The sequence below is a fragment of the Macaca mulatta genome, chromosome 14, assembly GCF_049350105.2.
Source record: "Macaca mulatta isolate MMU2019108-1 chromosome 14, T2T-MMU8v2.0, whole genome shotgun sequence".
NCBI lineage: Eukaryota > Metazoa > Chordata > Mammalia > Primates > Cercopithecidae > Macaca > Macaca mulatta.
The window spans coordinates 81,545,594-81,566,641 of NC_133419.1; positions in this window are offsets into that span (position 1 = coordinate 81,545,594).

A 21,048-nucleotide genomic window follows, 5' to 3' on the forward strand; every position below is an offset into this window, starting at 1 on the left:
GTGATCCTCTCTTCTTAGCTTCCTAAGGACCTGGGACTACAGACATATGCTGTCATGCCTGGCGACTTTTTTTTTTTTTTTTTTAATGTTTTATAGATTCAAGCTCTCACTATGTTGCCCAGGCTGGTCTCCAACTCCTGGGCTCAAGCAATAATCCTGCCTCAGCCTTCCAAAGTTCTGTGGTTACAGGTATGAGTCACCCCACCCAGACCATACTGACATTATTACTGTAGAATGATAACAAGTTTTGAAATCAGAAACTGTGAGCCCTCTTTGTTCTTCTTTATCAAGATCTTTTTACTATTCTTGATCACTTCAATTTCTATATAAAATTTAGGATCACTTTGTCAATTTCTTCAAAAAAAGTTCTAATAAGGACTAGGTTGATAGGTTAATTTGGGGAATATTGACTCCTTACAAGATTAAACCTCCAGACTCACGAACATGGAGAAAATAAATATATTTTCATTTATTTTGATCTACTTTCTTTAAACAATGTTTTACAGTTTTCAGTAAATAAATCTTGTGTTTATCTTGATATACTTATATGTAAGTATTTTTAGGTTTTCATATCAGGGTTATACTGATCTCTTGGAATGACTTGGAAGATGTTCGCTTCTCTTGTATTTTATGGAAGAGTTTGTGAAGAATTGCTATTAATTATTTTTTAAATGTTTTCTAGATTTCACCAGTGAAGCTACCTGGGCCTGAGATTTTCTTTATCAAAGATTTTTTTTTGCTTAAAAATTCAATATATTTACCTGTTTTAACTCAACTTAGATTTTCTATTTTTCTTGCTTTGGTTTCAGTAGTTTATATTTTTCTAGGAATTTTTCCATTTCATATATTATCTAATAAGTTGACATACAGTCATTAAGGGCTCCCTTATACTATAAATAAATAACTGAGTAAATAAGGAACATACTTCAAAATAATAAAGGTCATATACAACAAAGTCACAGTTAACAACTTACTGAACAGGGAAAAATTGAAGGCCTTTCTTCTAAGATGTGGAACAAGAAAAGGATGCCTACTTTCACCACTTTTATTCAACATACTAGAAGAATTTCTGGCTAAAGCAATCAGGCAAGAAAAAGAAATAAAAGGCATAAAATAGGGAAAGAAGTCAAATTAGCTTCATTCACAGATAATCTCATGCCTAGAGAAACCTAAAGACTGTACCAAAAAAAAAAAAAATCTGTTAGAATCGATAAACAAATTCAGTAAAGATATAAAAAATCAACACACAAAAGTCAGTAGCATTTATACATGCTAACAGCATACAATCTGAAGAAGAAATCAGAAAAGCAATTCCATTTACAATAGCTGTAAGAAATATAAAATATCAAGACTCAATCTAACCAAATAAGTGAAAGATCTATATGAAGAAAATTATAAAATTCTGATGAGAAAAATTGAACAGGTAACAAAAAAATGGAAATACATTGCATCCTCATGGATTGGAAGAATTAACATTGTTTAATGATAATACTACTCAAAGCAATTTACAGATTCAGTGCAATCCCTGTCAAAATACGAACAGCATTCTTCAAAAGAATAGAAAAAAATATCCTAAAGTTTGTGAGAGCCACAAAACATCTCAAATAGCTAAAGCTGACGTCTGCCCCTTTTGTTACTGTACCCAGCTGTTGGGCCTCCCTATTGTTATCGCATTGCTCTTTTGATTTCTACATTGTCCTGTGACATAATCATTCCACAGTTTTAGCCAATTAAAGCTGTGCCCCTTTGCAGAGATAGTTTTTGAGATCAATTTGATTTGACCCCAGGAAGACTTTTCACCATTCTTTCCCTGATTTGTTCTGGTAAATTTGCTGACACGTGGTTTAAGATTTTGCTCTTGTACCAGCATATTTAAATTGATCATCCCCAAAATTTCCAGACTTGAATTTTCCCACACACAGTTTCAAATGAAGTTAGTTCCTTTGGGGCAAGCTTCAGAACTCTCTATTCTTAGGACTGCCTTTCCCCACTGGGCAAAATCTTGAAGTCACTGATGAGAAGCTAGGAGTTGGAATAGTGGCTTCTCTCAAAATGCCACAGCTGCCTTATGAGAACAGTCCTGGGCAGTGACAATAATCTCTAGGCTGTTTGGCTCACCTCTCCAGGTGTGGAATCTTGGCTTTATAAGCGAGTTAGAGACAGGATAGAGCCACAGAATTCTTAGCTTTCTGCATCTGGAGTAGAGATTCTACTTTGTGACTTGGTCCTTTGGTGGTTGGGGGAAGGAGGACCCAGTTCAATAGGTTGCACCTGCTCTGTAGGAGATTGGTCAGGGTGGTGGGAAAAATTATAGGAAAGATGCAAACCTTTTTGGAAGGCTGAGAGGTTTTGCAAAAGCTTTGGGAGAGAATTATAGCTGAAGGTAGTTAAATTCTCTTATCCAGAGACTGAGAACAAAGGGTACATAACAAGGGAATATAAAGGAACATATCTAGATAAATCTGTTTACTTATGTCTCCAGAAACCAACCTTTGATTATTTGCATGCAGGACTGCTCTCTACTTGGGGGTTGACAATGTTAATTACCCACAAATTGTGTTTGCTCCAAGCTTTTCTCATTAAATTTGTACTAAAATAAATGTGAGCATGGCTGGCTTATGGGGGCTGCACTCCTGTCAGTGGTGTGAAGCGGTGCAGTCCCCTAGCTGGGCTGTCAAGCAAAATACCTGTGTCAGCATACTTCTTTCATCTGTCACTTGGCCAGAGTCTGCAGGACAGACTTGGTGGCAGGTGGTGCCCCATGTGAGGAACACTGCAATGGATCGTGATAGAACCCTCAAAAAGGAAGATGAAGAGATTGCACATTCAGTAAGTCATTGGTGCCTGCTTGGGATTTCCAAGTTTGAGGGAATTGTTCAGGCTAGGGTTTCATCATAGGACAACAGTTATCAGCTCAACAGCAACAGTATATAAAAGTATTGAAACAGCTGCTTAAAGGTAGCAGAGTCTCAGTTTCTCAGGCTCAATTAAGAGACCTAATGCAAACTGTTATTTTCTATAACTCATGGTTCCCACAAGAAGGCACACGAGATGTAGAACTCTGGGAACAAGTGGGGAAAAATCTTAAACAACATCAAGCACATGGGCAATGAATGGGTGCCAGTAACATTTCGAATGTTATGGGCCTTAGTTAGGGCTGCTTTGGTCCCACTGTACACAGAAGAGCCTAAAAAAGGAAGGGAGGAGGAACTGTCACCTACCTTACTGCCTCCTCCTCCTCCTGGCCTCGCCATTACCGGGCAAAAATACCACAGAGGAAACTGAGGTTTTGCCTGAGCCCCCTCCTCCAATAAATTGGAAAAAGGACAAGGGATATGCTACAGCTATAGGACTTTGTCTTAGGCAAGCAGTATTAGAAGGAGAGCTCTTGGTCTGCCCCGTAATGCAAGATCGACAAGGCAATCAGGTGTATGAACCCATATCTTTTGACACTTATAAAGAGATAAGAAAAAGCTTGAGAGACAACAGCTGCTAGTCCATTTATGAAAGGGTTAATTGAAGCCATAGCAGACAACTTCCCTATGTCCCCATGGGACTGGTTGGTGCTAGCTAAAACAACTTTAGAGCCCAGTCAATAGCTCCTCTGGAAAGCAGAATATGATGAGTTGTGCAAACAACAAGCCAACCAGAATCAAGTGGCCGGGCAAGACATAACAGCTGCTATGCTCCGGGGGAGGGGTCCCAATGTACAATAACAATTAAGTTTTGTTCCCCAAGCCTAGGCACAAGTGTCTTTGTGCGCTCTCAGGGCTTGGGACTGAATTCCTAAAAGTGGAGTTCAACAGGGATCTTTTATAAATGTTCAACAAAGGCCTCAGGAACCATGTGTTGAATTTATCAATCAGTTAAACCAAGCAGTTAAGAGACAAGTTAGTCATGCCCTGGCCACTGATATCTTATTGTTGCAGGTGGTTTATGAAGATGTTAATGTCAACTGCCAACAAGCAATGCTGGCAATCAGAGGAAAGGCAGCCACAGTCAGGGGACTTATACAAGCATGTCAACTGGTGGGGACTGAGACACACAAACACACAAAGTCAAAATATTAGCTATGGCATTACAGCCTCCTAAAGTGAAAAGGGAGAAAAACCCAAATTGTTTTCTATGTGACGAGCCAAGTTATATGAATAAGGAATGCCCCAATAGTAGAGACCAAGGTAACTCAGGAAAAGAACCACCTTCTATATGTCCCCATTGTGAAAAGGGGAAACATTGAGCAAATCAATGCAAGTCCAAATTTGATAAACATGGCAACCCCGTAAGTAATCAGGCAGGAAACTCCATAAGGGGCCAGCCCCAGGCCCTGCTTCAAACTGGGGCAATGCCAGTGGCCTTCCTCAGTCAGATGGAAAGCCCACAGTTCTCTGTCTGAGCGGCCAGCTCTGAGAGCACAGGACTGGACTTACTTGGCCCCAGTGAATTAGCGCTAAAAGAAGGAGAAGACCCTAAAAGAGTTGCAACTGGGATCTGGGGCCCACTGCCTCCAGAAATAGTGGGATTAGTCCTAGGGTGATCAAGCCTATCCAGTAAAGGAATTAATGTGCTCACTGGGGTAATTTATAGTAATTATCAAGGTGAGATATTAGTTATGATGGAATGTAAAGGGCTGCATATTCTTCCCCCTAGATCAAAGATAGCTCAGTTACTACTTTTATCATACTGGGTCCCCAACGCCCAGGGAAAGGAAAGGGGAAAGGGAAGTTTTGGAAGCATGGGAGCCACAGAATATTGGAATCAATTAATCACTGATCAAAGACCCATGAGTACCTTAAAAATTGGAAATAAAAATTTTACTGGCTTATTGAACACAGGGCAGATATTTCAATCATTAGTGACCAAAATTGGCCAGAAACTTGGCCTTGGGTCACTCAAAAACAACAAAAAAAAAATTGTCAGCATCGGGGAAGCACTCACAGTCAAGCAGAGCATGCATCCCCTAACATGTTGTGATTCGGAAGGAAGAAAAGCAGTTATACAACCTCTAATCATGCCCATCCCTGTTAATCTTTGAGGACAGTACCTATTAGCCCAATGGAGGTCACTCTGCAGACCCCTCTCTAATAATGGCCACTGTTATTATTCCTCCCCTACCCTTAATGTGACTCTCTCAAGATCCAATTTGGGTAGACCAGTAGCCTTTAAAGGGAGAGAAATTACAAAGAGCCTATAACTTAGTTGAGAAGCAACAAAAAACTGGCCATATAGAACCATCAAACAGCCCTTGGAATTCACCCATTTTCGTCATTCCCAAGAAGTCTGGCAAATGGAGACTTTTGCATGACTTACGGGCTATTAATGCTAGGTTGCAACCTATGGAGCCCCTTCAACAGGAGCTCCCTTCCCCCACAGTGATTCCTCAAGATTGGCCTATAGTCGTTATTGACTTAAAGGAATACTTGTATACTATTCCCCTTGCAGAACAAGACAGAGAAAAATTCGCATTTACCATACCAGCTATCAATAATGAAAGACGAGCTTGCCGATTTCATTGGAAAGTACTTCATCAAGGGATGCTAAACAGTCCTACCATGTGTCAGTATCATGTAAATCAGGCTTTGCTCCCGTAGGCTTGTTTTTTAGTTAAACTAATAGACTTGAAAGTAAACCTGAAAAAAAAAATTTCCTAATTGCAAGATTATTCATTTTATGGATAATATTTTACTAGCAGCACCAACAGAGTCAGTACTTTTAAGTTTATATGCCTCTGTCATAAAGAATACACAGTTGAGAAGTTTAATCATTGTACCCGAAAAAGTACAAATATCCTCTCCTTGGAAATATCTTGGATACATACTAACTTTCAGGTCAGTAAGACCTCAAAAGGTTAAATGAAATACTAGCAACTTACACACCTTAAATGATTATCAAAAATTACTAGGCAATATTAACTGACTTTGACCCACCTTAGGCATAACTACTGATAAGTTACAAAACCTCTTTTCTATCCTAAAGGGCAATACAGTCCTAGACTCCCTCAGGTATTTAACCCCTGCAGCAAAAAAGGAAACTGAGAAAATAGAACAAGCTATTTCTCAGAGGCAATTAGATTGCATAGACCCACAATACTCAGTTCAATTGTTTGTTTTACCTGATAAACCTTCCCCAACAGGATTAATAGGACAGATGGCCTCAGGGCTGTGCTTTCTGGAATGGATTTTTTGCTCATATACTGGGACTAAAACACTATCTCCCTATATCAAGCTAGTTAGGAAAGCTATTTATTCAGGCTGCAGATGATGCAAGCAGTTGCTATATCATGACCCTGATGTCATAAGAATTCCCTTGAGTAAAAAGCAATTTGAAGCAGGACTGCCCCTATCTCTAGATCTTCAGATAGCACTCTTGGACTATGCAGGTCATACAGAGCATGCCCTTCCTGCTGACAAACTACTTCAGTCCTTATCTTGTACTCCTGTAGTTGTGTATCTTGTACTTTTGTAGTTAAACTACAAAAGTAGTTCACTCCCCCATACCTAACACTTTAATGCTTTTTACTGATGGTTCTGGTAAGGATGGAAAAGTGGCTATTTGGTGGAAACCATGTAATTCCCTCACTCGTTCTGGATTTACTAGCACTCAAAGAGTTGAGGTTGGAACTTTAATATTGGCTCTGGAAACCTTTTCCACTCAGCCTGTCAATATTGTTAGTGACTCTGCTTACTCTATTCATTGCAGAACATTGAGATAGTCCTCATTAAGTCCACTCTTGAGCCCACCCTGTGTGCACTTTTTCTTTGACTTCAGCAATTGCTAGATCAACATACACATCCTATTTTTATCACACATATTCAAGCACACAACTCACTGCCTGGCCCACTAGCTTATAGCAATGATCAAGCAGAACTGAAGGTTATGACATCACTGCTTGACCAAGCAACCCAATCAAATCAATTTTTCCACCAAAATTGGAGAAACTTAACTAAACAATTTCAACTTACCCAAAGACTAGCCAAACAAATTATCCTGCAATGCCCGGATTGCCAGCTCACAGGCATGTCCCCTCCTTCAACAGGTGTTAACCCAAGTGCACTGGAACCTAATTAGTTATGGCAAACAGAGGTTACTCACATGCCTGAATTTAAAAAACTTAGATAGGTACACATATCCGTTGATACCAATTCTCACTTAATTAGTGCTCACACTCTTCCTGGATAGTCTGCCCAATATGTTATTAAACATCTTCTCTTAACTTTTGGGTTTATGGGGAGGCCAACAAAAATTAAAATTGATAATGGTCCAACTTACATCAGCTCACACTTTCAACAATTTTGTCACCAAAGAACATCCAACATTCCACAGGCATCCCATATAACCCCCAAGGCCATAGTAGAATGTATCCATTCCACTCTTAAAAATATGCTGAGAAAACAAAGAAGGGGGAATATGAGTAAGGACACTGCAACACTACTAGCACAAGCCTTATTTACCCTTAATTTTTTTTAATCTAGATGATAAATTTTAATCAACTATCGAAAAGCACTTTGCTAAAACCTCTCAAGGCATAAAACCCATGGTTTTATGGAAAGATGTAAATAGTAATGTATGGTATGGTCCACATGATTTGCTAACATGGGGAAGAGGATATATTTGTGTTCACACTCCCTCAGATCCTCTTTGGATTCCAGCATAACACATCTAACAATACCATGACATGGCTTGGACCCAACCCGGTAGCAGAAATGAAGGAAATGACCCTGGAGGAACTGTAGCCCTGGACGATGCAGCTTCCTTGGACAACACAAGCCCCGAACATCACCTGGGGGATGCTGAAGACAACGCAGCAGGCTGAACGAATCCTGCTCCAGACACATACACCATTTACTCCAGATAATGTGTTCCTTGCTATGCTCTCTGTTGTACATTGCAACTCACATAGGGTATTGGTCTTTTTATGCTCTCACTTTGTCTGCAACCTGTATCTGCTACACTCTATTGGGATCATCTCTTAGATCCGCCTTTCTTCTGCCCTGTTACCTGGGCAGACACCCTCTTCCCAGCCTCTAATAACATAACTGCTTGGCTAGGAGGGACTGACTTACTCCCAGGGGGATCCCTCATTAATGGCACACATTGGACTAAGGTGCCAGGTAACACTACATATCACTCCACTATCCTCCCAGTGTGTGTAAGTGATAAAAGTTCTAACCCTTACTGTGTACTTGTCCAAACACAATTATGTCTACATCATGGCACAGGAAATTCCTTAACAGTCTTGGTTGCAGGTAGCCTCAAACTGGGCAATGCAACAAATGCCACTTTCCCCAACATTCCTTCCTGTGCTAAAGAATGTAGATGGGAAAGTAATGGATTCCACTTTGGCTGGGAGGTCTGTCATGGGGGACAAGCCCATAGCCTCTAGTTAGGCAATTATAACATTTTAGACTGAAGGCCCTACTGCCATTTGCAGAGCGACCACACTGATGTCCGCATCCATTGTGGCATCAATTACAGTTTCGTAGCCACATCCCATTCCCCTATAATTTGAGCCAATGGGGGTATGGGATATCTCAGACCCCAAGTAGAGTCCATGCCACCTCAAGATAGTTTATGGTGCCTGGGACATCTTAGCACCTCCCTTGACACCTGGCATGGGACATATCATAATTCCAGTAACAATTATAGCATGACCTTTATTCATAATCACACAGATCAGTGACAAAATTGAACTACCCATCCATATGTTTTCCTTATGGGAACTAATATTTCCATTACACCCCAAAACTCCACATTTGTGACCCAAGTGCAAGGACAGGCTTGGTTTGCCTCATGTATCACTAATTACAATATATCTAATTTAAATATTACTAGTGTCATGGTATTAAGGAGACAATCTGAGGCATTCCTAGCAGTCAATTTGATGTGCGATTGGCAAGGTTCCTCTGCCCTTGCCACCTTAGAACGTGCCCTGTCCCAGGTCAGACATGGAAGATTCATAGGCACACTTACAGCCTCTATAGTCTCAATAGTCATCTTGGCAACTGCTAGTATTGCTGTGGCCTCTATTACTGAATCAGTACAAACAGCTACCTTTGTAAATAACTTGGCCAGGAATGTGTCTAACGAGCTTCTCTTACAGCAGGGTATAGATCAAAAGAATCTTGCATGTCTGCAAGCCCTCAAGGCTGCCTTGGAATATGTAGGGGAGTAGCAAGACGCACTGGCATTCCAGTAGCAATTAAACTGTGACTGGGAGCAAAAGCATACCTGTGTCACCTCTCTACCTTGGAATCAATCGATACATAGTTGGGATGAAGTAAAACAACACCTCTGGGGAACCTTACATGATAATTTAACAGCAGACATAAGGCAACTTAAAACTAAAATTCTAGAATCCCTAAACACCATGGATCTACACACCCAACAAACAGCCATATGGAAGGACGTGTGAGAACATCTCTCCTGGATAGACCCCCACTCCTGGGGGTCACTCCTTCATTGGAAAGGATGTTACTGATTATACTCAGGTTTGTCATATGTTATTTACTAATTCTAGGATGCATAACTGGAAAATGAGTTATAACCACTGCACCTGACAAATCTGTTGCTGCACACATCTATATTCTTCAATCAATAAAACCTGATGCAAAAAAAAAATGGAAAAGGGGGAGATGTAGGAGATCTGTCAGGGTGGTGGGAAAAATTATAGGAAAGATGCAAACCTTGGAAGGCTGGGAGGTTTTGCAATAGATTCGGGAGAAGATTATAGCTGAAGGCAGTTAAATTCTCTTATCTGGAGGCTGAGAGCAAAGGGTAGATAACAAGGGAATGTAAAGGAACTTATCTAGATAAATCTGTTTACTTATGTCTCCAGAAACCAACTTTTGATCATTTGCATGCAGGACTGTTCTCTACTCAGGGGATCAACAATGTTAATTACCCACAAATTGTGTTTGCTCCAAGCTTTTGTCATTAAATCTGTACTAAAATAAATGTGAGCATGGCTGGCTTATGGGGGCTGCACTCTCGTCAGAGGTGCTAAGTGGTGCGGTCCCCTAGCTGGGCTGTCAAACAAAATGCCTGTGTCAGCATGCTTCATTCATCTGTTGCTTAGCCAGAGTCTGCAGGACAGACTTGGCAGCACTGCTCTATCCCAGAGATTCTGCAATCTAAGGACAGATTGAATGAGAAATGCAAGCAGCATGCCCCTCTTAGGGTAAAATGATAGCCTCAGACTGGGATCTTGCAGGAGAAGAAACTCCACAGATAATGGATGATGCAATGGTAATAGAGTGGGTTGTGCCGTAAACAATTGCTGTTCTTAGCAAGATTTAGTAAATGTTCTTGAATGAATATTTCTTTATTGGTTGTATGCCTTTAGTACAGATTCTGGTGACTTTAAATTAGTTTTTAGAATAATTTATATAAGTTAAAATTCTTATTTTCCTGGAAAGAGGATTTGTTACACTCCTTACTCCACCATTCTGGACATCCTACCTCTTTTAGATGATTTCTTTTAAGGAAATCAGCTTATATGTACCTCCTGGGACATTACTAGTAGAAATGATGTAACCCTAGAAATACTTACTTTTCAAGGTTGGGAGACAAGAATGACATTTCCTCATTATACTGCACCAGATATGGTTCTAAATAACTGACATTCAAGCTTTCATATTTACTCCTTGAAATAAAGTTTACATCACTATATCATTGCCTTTTTTAGTAGCCACTGAAGGTGGCTTCAATAACTCGGAACAGTTAACAGTCATTGTTTAAATTCTAAGCTAAGCATTGTAGCTACAAAGCCTTCTATTAACATGAGAAAAAATTTCACTTACAGCTCTGGCAGCCATATCAGACATTGCTAACAGTTCCAACTTGGGAGCTTACCTCCCTGCATCAGAATCTGGGAGAAGTTACTTGACATTCTGACCGTATTTCCTTATTTGGCATCTACCCACCTTTCTATTCTCAAGTATTATCATGCTTCCCCCTGGTACCTAAGTTCCTATTACAGGTGAACAGTTTACAGATCTTTTAATGAGTATATTGTTTCATATTATATTTAATTTTTATATACCTCTTTGTTCTGGCTTTATTAAGTTGTCTTTCCTCTTTGTTAGAATTTGAAGATACCCTTCAGCATCCAAATTAAGCATCAACTCTTCAACCTAGTAATCATGATAACTTTCTTTCCTTTTTCTCACCATAATACCTTATATAGATCTCTTGTTACAAATAATAATTTAAGATTCCATTTCCTTGCCACATAGGAATTTAATAAAAAATAGGAACTTTCCTCTTCCTAACTGCATGCCTGTTGCATGCAAGTATTGAACACATTTGTTGCATTGGATAGAACTGAACCAAGAGTTGCAAAATCACATTCAGAAACAAAGGTCAAATGAAGTTTTTCTTCTTCATAATGAGTATATATATATATATATATATATATATATATATATATATATATATGCATTCTCTGCTTAGAAAACACAAGTCTAGGTTGGCAAGTCAGAATGATTGTGTCTTTTCTAGGTTATTGGATTAGGATGGAAAAGAACACGTGGTCTTCAGCAAGGGCCCTTTTTTTTTTTTTTTTTTTTTTATTGTTAAATCAAATCCCCTGCTTCTGGGCCTGAATATATGCTGGTCCTCTACCTTAAAAGATTATTGTGCTCTGTCCCAGGTGCATGGCTTCATCTGTTGTTCCTGCCTCCATGATGTCATGTTTTAGCAATACCAAATTCACTCACACAAATTCTCTCATACTTTCTTGAATCTCTGTATAGGCTGTTACTTCTATCATGACAACTTCCATCTCTATTCTCAGCTTACCCACATGGCAAACTGTAATTTGTTATTTAGAGCTCAGTTTAATCTGTTTAATCTGTGATGTAGTTCCTCACTTACTTACACAAGCCAGTTTAGAAATTTTTTCCCTTTTGTTTCCACTGAAATGTGTAGAAATGACATGATGATACCGTAATTGTTGTGCATTTATATAAGTTATTTGAGGCCATAGAATGGTTATTTCATTTTTGAATTCTAAGACCATAGCATGGTTCCTGAGATATGTTGGGAGTTCAATAAATATTTGTTAAATTAATGAATTGTAAATTCATTGTCAGCTTAAGATTTTCTTACCCTTGCCTTTCCTACAAAATAAATATTAATCTAATCATAAACAATTACCTCTTCCTTTCAGGTGAATGTTAAATGTTTGATAGTATAAAAAATGTAAAAAAGAAAATATAAAAACAATTATTTTAAAATAAAATAATAGCATTTAGAAGAATATTCCAGACTTGAGTACTGAAGATTACAATTACATTAAGAAGCTTAAATTATAGAATTTCTACAAAGAAGGGGTTGGGAAGGGTTTTTATTTGCTTAGTGGTTCCTACATTGGCATATGAAAAGTCAAATGCTGTAATATTAAGGAACGCTTTTATTAGCACATGTTAACAACTATTTTACAAATACCCACTGAATGGAAAGTACCGGCATTATTAGCAGTAAGTCAACTTTAATACTAACTGATGGAAGTGAGATGGGGAAAGATGTGGGTAGGTTATTGTCTTGAAATAAATTTAAAAATAATTTTCCTTATGTTTGCATAAAATTAAAAAGTAAAATTTTATTTCAAAATCCATATTATTTAATACAGTATTTAATTTGGGCAGTCTAATGCAGTAGCAGAATAGTATATCACATTAAATATAGATTTACTATATTTTATGTAGCCATTCTTCTATGGTTGGATACTTAGAACATTTTTTCTTTGTCTATAAAGCTTTTTTTGCTCTATTATTTTTAATATTCTGGATGCATTTTTTGTTAGAAGTTGTATTTGAGAGGTGATATGGAGGCATATTTTAAAATAATGAGACATTATCAAGACATTACATATCTGATAAGAGTGTAGTATTCAAAACATACAGACCTAGTTCAGAGATATTCCAGGTTTGGTTCCAGACCACCACAATAAAGTGAGTATCACAATAAAGCAAATGTTAAATGTTTTGGTTTCCTAGTTCACACAAAAGTTCTGTTTATACTATACTGTAATCTATTAAGTACGAACTAGCATTATGTCTAAGCAAACAATGCATATATCTTAATTTAAAACCACTTCATTGCTAAAAAATGTGAAAAATCATTTGAGCCTTCAGGGAGTCATAATCTTTTTTCTGGTGGAAGGCCTTGCCTCAATGTTGATGGCTGCTGACTGATCAGGGTGGCAGTTGCTGAGGGTCAGGGTGGCTGTGGCAATTTCTAAAATAGAACAACAATGAAGTTTGTTGCATCAATTCACTCTTTCTTTCATGAAAGATTTCTCTGTAGAATGTGATGCTGTTTGGTCATATTTACCCACAGTAGAACTTCTTTCAAAATTTGAGTGAATTCTCTCATACCCTGACATTGCTTTATCAATTTAGTTTATGTAATATTTTAAATATTTTGTTGTCATTTCAACAATGTTCACAGCATCCTCATCGAGAGTATATCCCATTTCAATGAGCCACTCTGTTCAGTCATAAGAAGCAATTCCTCATTCATTCAAGCTTTATTATGAGATTGCAGCACAAATCATTGGGCTCCATTTCTAAACCTAGTTATTTTGCTATTTATTTCTACCACATCTGCAGTTACTTACTTCAATGAAGTCTTGAACCCCTCAAAGTCATTTATAAAAATTGCAATAAACTTCTGTACTCCTATTAATGTTAATATTTTTACCTCCTCTCATGAATCATGAAAGTTCTTACTGGTGTTGAAATGATAAATCTTTTTCAGAAAGTTTTCAATTTACTTTGCCCAGAGCCATCAGAGGAATCACCACAACAGCTGTAGCCTTATGAAATGTATTTCGTAAATTAAAAAAAAAAAAAAAAAAAAAACTGAAAGTCAAAATTACTCCTTGATTCATGGACTGCAGAATGAATGTTGTGTTAGCAGGCATAAAAACAATTTTAACCTTCTTATACATTTCCATAAGAGCTCTTGAGTGACCATATTATTATAATGAGCAATAATATTTTGAAAGAAATATTTTTTTTTCCTGCACAATAGATCTCAACAGTGGGCTTAAAATATTCATGAAACCATCCTATAAACAGATGGGCTATCATCCAGGCTTTGTTCCATTTATAGAATACAGGCAGAGTAGATTTAACATAATTCTCAAGGGCCTCAGAATTTTCAGAATGGTAAATGATCAATAATTTTAATGTAAAATGATCAGCTCCTAACAAAAACTCAGCCTGTCCTTTGAAGCTTTGAAGCCAGTCCTTGACTTCTCCTCTCTAGCTATGAGAAGTCCTAGATATTATCTTCTTCCAAAAGAAGACTATTCGGTCTACATTTAAAATCAGTTGTTTAGTGTAGATATTATCTTAACAACATACCACTTCACAATCTCCAGGAAGGCTATGGTTTTCAAAGTTGTTGGATATTGAGCAGGGCTTGTCTTGGTAAATTTAGTGCATGAAATAAGTTCACATGGAATGAGTATCCAGATGCTTTTGATCAGAAAACCATAAATTATCATCTGGAGCAAGGATTGTTGTGCGCCATAAAAATATAAACATACATATATATATATATATCTATTTATAGGTAGCAAATATATATTATATATTTGCTTGCATAGAAAGAACATGGACTTCAGAGTTAGCCTTGAAAGCAATTGATGGCTCCCCCATGATAGATTTGGGACAAATCAGTTAACCTCGCTGATCTGTTTCTTCCCTCTAAGAAATAAAAATAATGCTTGCATGGCAGTGGCGCTATTAGGGTTGTATCTAATACACTATGTGAAGTGCCTAGCAAAGTGTCTGACATCATCACTGCTAAGTAAGTGTTAATTTTATTATATCGTATTTTCATTATTATGGTCTATTCACTGGTACCTTGAGAGCTGAGGGCTGCAGTTTTGGCATGGGAGCTGAGTCTCAGCTAAGACAGCAGTGAGATCCAGCATAGAAGCTGCGAGGCTCAAGTATCGAGGCTGCCCTCAGTCCATCCATATCTCAACTCTCAGAAACCTGGTAACCATGGCTCACCCATCCCAGAAAGGAGTCTAGAGGATTTCCCTTTGAGTAAACTGAATATACCAACACACACTCACTCACACTTTGGTAAGTTTATATATGTACCACATGATTTTTGAGTTTACTTTCACATACTATACCAATAAAGTTTAAACAATCACTTGTTTTCTCTACCAGCACTGAGTAAGGTTACTTTGAATTTCTGTTTTTAATGCTATCAGGTATTAACTTCTTAATTAAATGCCCATATTTTTTTTAAATGAAGGTACCAAGGTAACAGATACTGTATATGTTTGAGATCAAATATCACTGAGCTCAACTATTGATAAACACTGGTGCAGATTCAACTACCCAACATATATTGATGCTTACTTTGTTAAGACCCTTCTGCAATCAGATTGTAGCAGTCTTAGAAAACAGATTGTGCTACATGATGCATAAAAGTTCTTATTACATGGAGGGATGGGTCATTTTAATCCAGGATGAAGTATATATTAGCAGTTTTCCCATTTTATAGTAATGAAAAGAGACAACGAATGTATAGATATGTGATAATTATTCTTACATGTTTTAAGTTAAGATTGCACGATTTTTTTGGAAGGAGAGCTTGTTTTGAATTACAGTATTTAAGATAGGTTAAATTTTAATGTGCAAAATAACATGAGACAAAGAAATATTGACGTCACTTTCCATGAAAACATGGAATTCATCTATGTCAGGCAGTTGCTGAACTCTATGAGAATAGAAGGAGGGCAAAATTGTTATATTATTTGAATGCACCTAAGGCATTTTAACTCTGGAAAAATTGTTGTGAAGAAGAAATCTCTGATTATATGACTGTCAAATGGAGACCAATCACAGTCCACTTGGGCCCACCTTGTGGTCACTGTTAGCTTTTTATGTTTGCCATCCAAAAGCACCATGGTAAGCACTGAATCTAATACTATGGGACAGTGGGGACAGGCATAAACTTATACATCAAAACACATGAGTGTGAATCCCAGTTTAATCACTTAAAAATTGTACAAATTTAAGGCTTTTGCCACATGCTGAACTTCAGCTTTCTTAACTTTCAGTTGGGGATAATGTCACGTTGCTCTGCAATAACTATGAGAACTAAATGAGACTGCATACTTAACAGCTATAATAATGACCAGTACACATGAGCATTCATGTAACATATCATTATATTAGTTCCCTGTCCACTGGAGGAATAATAAAGATAGGTTTGAACCCTGAGGAAACTTTTAAAGATATATAAATAAGTGTAACTTCTATCTCAAATGGGTTTGAATGGTGACAATCAAATTCTCTCTACAAAAGAAAAACATTAGGCCAGAAGGCAAAGCTTTTATAATGAAATAACCTACTGACAGTTACATTATAAGTGAGGTAAGTACTGCAGAAGAGAAGAAGGGATTGGGTCTGGAACGTGGTAGGAAGAAGGGCATCTTGAGATAGAGTGGTACCCTAAGATCCCTGTCTCACAAATAGGGAAACTGAGATTCAGAGTCACCAAGTGGTGTCTCTAAGGTCACAAGGATATACATGTTCCACTCAGGACTGGAGCTCAGGACGGCTGGTGGTGTAATTGGTGCTCTTTCTAATGGGTCTCTTATTATTTCTGGGCTTTTGTTTTCTTGTCCATGAAGTGAATGAATTGATCTTTAAATCCGAATACATATTTATCTTTGGACTCTGAGACTTGTGATGGTCACTATCTGGGCCAACGCAGATTTACTGGATAAGAAAGTGGTTTGCAGTTGGAAAGCTATATTTAAACCCTGGCTTTTTCTGTCTTTTGGGTTTGGGAAACTTACTTGGCTTTTTTTAAAGTTCAATGATCTCACTTAAAAAATAAAAATAGGAAATATGGCAGTTAATACTCAGGGTTTTGGGGCAAGTACCTCTATAAAATATGTAATACTGTGCCAGGCATATAGTAAAGCACTGAAAAGTAGTACCTGTAATTTTTTTTCGTTGACATGTTTCAATATTCTTATTGATCCTTATATCTTTTAATGGAGGTGGGGGATCATGTCTTTAATTGCTTAGAAAAGTACTAAGTGAAGCTTTTACTTCAGGTCAATAAAATCAAGCTCTGGGCTGGTGTTGTCACTTCACACTTAACTGAATTTTCTCTGTTCCAGAGAGCCTTTAAGTGTGGTTCTGGGGACTGAAATGGCAATGACTAAACATAATGGGAGGGTAGCCTTTCACCATTCCAATCTTCATATATATATATATTATATATATATATATGAATCTTCATATATATCCAATCTTCATATATATAGACTCATATATATAGTCATATATATATGAATCTTTATATATATGAATCTATACATATATGTATGTATGTATATAGAGAGAAAGAGAAGGTAGGGACCTGGTGGCTGAGGAGCTTCCAGCACAACCTCCTTGTCTCACTATCTTCAAAAGTCCTTGACACAGACACCCAGGAGCATTAAAAATAAATGGAAAATGATGCCCATGCCTGTTTAAAGTAACTAAGTATAAGCACCTTTGAGGATTTCTGTGAGCCACTGAAATGGGTTTGAGAGGGCTACATTTGTATTTGTCTTTATATTGTATTGCATTTTCATCTGACCGCAGCCCCTATAGATGCTGCTTCATGCTCCAAGTAGTTCAGCTAGTGAATTTGAAGAAGGCTTTTGAGATAGGCATCTTTTAACACTCAACCACTTTTTTTTTTCACACCCTTTTTCTCTGGCCTCTCAAGGAATCATTTTCTTTTGCACTTGAAGGAGCTTTTGTTAAGTGGCCTGGAAGTGAGATTGCTGTGCATCCGTCATGGCAAAATTAATCCAGGAGTGAAAATGCCAAAAAGGAACCAGTTGTTTCTATTCTGAACACTTCCTTCAGTGGTCTGAATGAGAAAGCAAAGTACTTCCTGCAGGCTTCCCTGTAGTTCCTTTGAGAGTTATCAATGCCTCCTTCTTCCAATCAAGGCCATCATCAAAGCTGAAGGGCGGCAAGTCCTTAACAAGCAGGAGACTGAATCTTACAAAAAAAAAAAAAAAAAATGGTAGCTGATCTCATCAGTTTCCAGAGAAACTGCAATTGAATTCTTCAGAAATTATACAAGAGAATCAATGATGCAGAGGAAAAATAATTCATAAACTGTCGAAAATGCACACACTCACAAAGCTTGCATTAGGGATAAAAGCATTAACTTTGGGGTCAGGTAATGGGGCCTCAAAGACTACTTCTCTATTACACATTCATGATGCTTGGGCCACTCAGTCTCTGAGCTTCAGTTTCCTCATATATAAATGGGAATAATAGTAACATGTTATGTATAAAGCTCACAAGAGTAATGATAAGTGGGGAATGTTTAGCATGAAGGGCAACAGATTAAAGACAACAATGGAAAATAGAAGAAAACTTATTTTAGTTGGACTTGTGCTGTAACAAATTTTGACCTTGATATAAAGCCTCCTCTGTGTCCCCATCTCTCCTCTCTTTGTATACTTTAGCATTGCACTTCCACTGCGCTGAGAGCAATACTTGCCTTGCTTACCTCCTTGCAATGGACTATAAGGTCTTTGAGGACAATGACCATGACTACCAATGCCTTTTTCAGCTTTCCATTAATGGTAGCTGCATAGGGCCTGACATTGAGCAGCACTTAACAAAAACTAATTTGATAGATTCATTAAGCACTTTATGAATGGACATATCCTGTTTTGTGAACATAACAGAATATTTGAATTGCAAGGGCTCATCTATTTGATGCTTCTTGTACACATGTAATTTCTACGACACAGGAAGACTAATTATTTGGTCACATAGTAACTTGGAGGTGGACCCAGATTTACAAAGTCTATCTCCAGTATCCTGAACATGGTGCTTTTTCTGCTGCATCACACTGCCTCCCTTCATTATGCTTCTTTTTATTTAGATGTCAGAAAATAAGAAATTAGGGTCTGTGTGGTTTCTTATAAAGAGCTGTTATGACTGATCTTTCTGTGTTTACATTTTTAGCATAAATCTTACAAAACAACTGCAATCTTTGCAGACAACTTGAACTAGGTGAAGTGTATTCTGGGAATGCTTGAATTCATTGTCAGAGTATTTTCTGACAAAGCACATGGACCAAAGATCTGACAAAATGCTAATCAAAGGCAAGGAGATGCTGGTACCTTCTAATGAAATCTATAAATGCATAGAGAAAAGTACAGTGTTATACTTAGGACTTGGATGGATTCTTTCATATGAATGCATATCAGAAGTTGCTATTGGTTAGTAAAAAATAATTTCATAGCTGATCTTAAAATATGTATGCAATTAAAAATGTATGAACCCCTATTTTCATAGTACCAAATATAAATCATAAACTTAGATACCACTGATTCAGGATTTGTGATATGACAGAGAAAAGCTGATGTTTATGTATAAATTATCCTAGACAAAGAGCTGTTAGCAGGTTTGTTAATATTGTTACAGCAGTGATTAAATTGCTTAGTTTAAGGTTTGAACTGTCCACTTAGTTAAATGTCAGTTTTGAAGAAAGAGCTACTTATGTTTGAGTTCAGGTCTGTCCCTTGGTAACTGTATCTTGTGATAACCTTGTGGGTTTAATTGAGTATTAACATACTTCTCTGTAAAATGGGAATGATACTAGTGACTTTGCATGCCTGAGAGGATGGTTGTGAAACACGAATTGGGTAATGTCAGTGCATTGTCAATGAAAAGATACCTATTCACATCACAGGATCAGTTCCAATTATCAGCAATAATAATGAGATAATGATTACAAATGATTATCTCTCACTAAGCATCTAGCCATGCCGTATGTTTTTGCTTGTTTTATGCTCTTGATATACATGAAAATATCAAATCTAAATTATGTATAATTGTCAACAAAATGCTTAACTCAGAGTTGTCTGATTTATACTAGCCTATTTTCTCATGAGTAGTGAGGTTTCCCCATATTCAGAATATGCCCCAGGATGGCCTGTGCTCATGGCATTTGCTGCCTTTCCCCAGTGTCTTTGTCCCTGCACAAGGATTATACAACTGTGTTCTCATAGATGTGAAAGTGGCCACATGATTTGCTTCAACCAGTAAAATGTGGATGAAAGTAACCTATTGTCATTTCAAGAGTAGAAGCTCAGAGTTTCCAATGTCTCTTTTTCATTCTCTGCCTCTGAACTACTAGTGCCCCTGAGAGAGGCTGGTTTGTCAGTTTTGGTCTCAGAGAAAGGATAGACAGAGCTGTACACGCCCCCAAATGAGCTTGATATAAAGCATAAATGATTTAAAAATATTAAGTCATTCAGATCCTGGGGTTGTTGTCACAGCATAATTCAGCCTAAGGTGACTGAAACAGCTTTAAAAGATACAGAACTATTTATGCTACCTCCTCCTTAAAATACTGTTATCTATGGTATAATGTCCAAATTCCATAGCACAGCACTTAAAAATTCTCATGCCCTGATTCCTGCCAAGGCTTCCCCAGCCTCACTGCCTGTGACTGCTCTCTCTCACACTACACCGTCCAGCAGTTTCAGACTGCGGCTAGTACTCAGAAAGCTTCATGCTGAAACATGCTTCCATGTACGCACCTTGCTTTAAGTAATCTTAGAAGATCCCTGAAAGGAGTTTTCCTAAAAAACCCGGCTCAAATCATTCTTTTTCAGGAAGTTGATGCTGTATTTCTTGATCTTGATAGAGATCAACAGTCCATTTTCTATATTCTTACTGCCTCTGTGTTTTCTTCTATAAATACACTTAGCACAAAATTGCAAAAGTGTAATGATTTAAATTCTTGAGAGCAGACTTAGGGTCACATTTCTTTCTCTGTTCCTGACAATGCCTAATACAATGTGAACAGTCAAGAAATATTGATTTACACTTCCTTCATTTATCTTAAGGTGAGATAAAAAACACAAATTATATGTTTGAAATTAACGGATCCTTCTTCATGGCCTGAGGATGTTCCCATGTCTTTCTATGTCTCAGTTTCTGTCTCAGTAACAGCAATTTCTTGTACCAGAAAGCCATT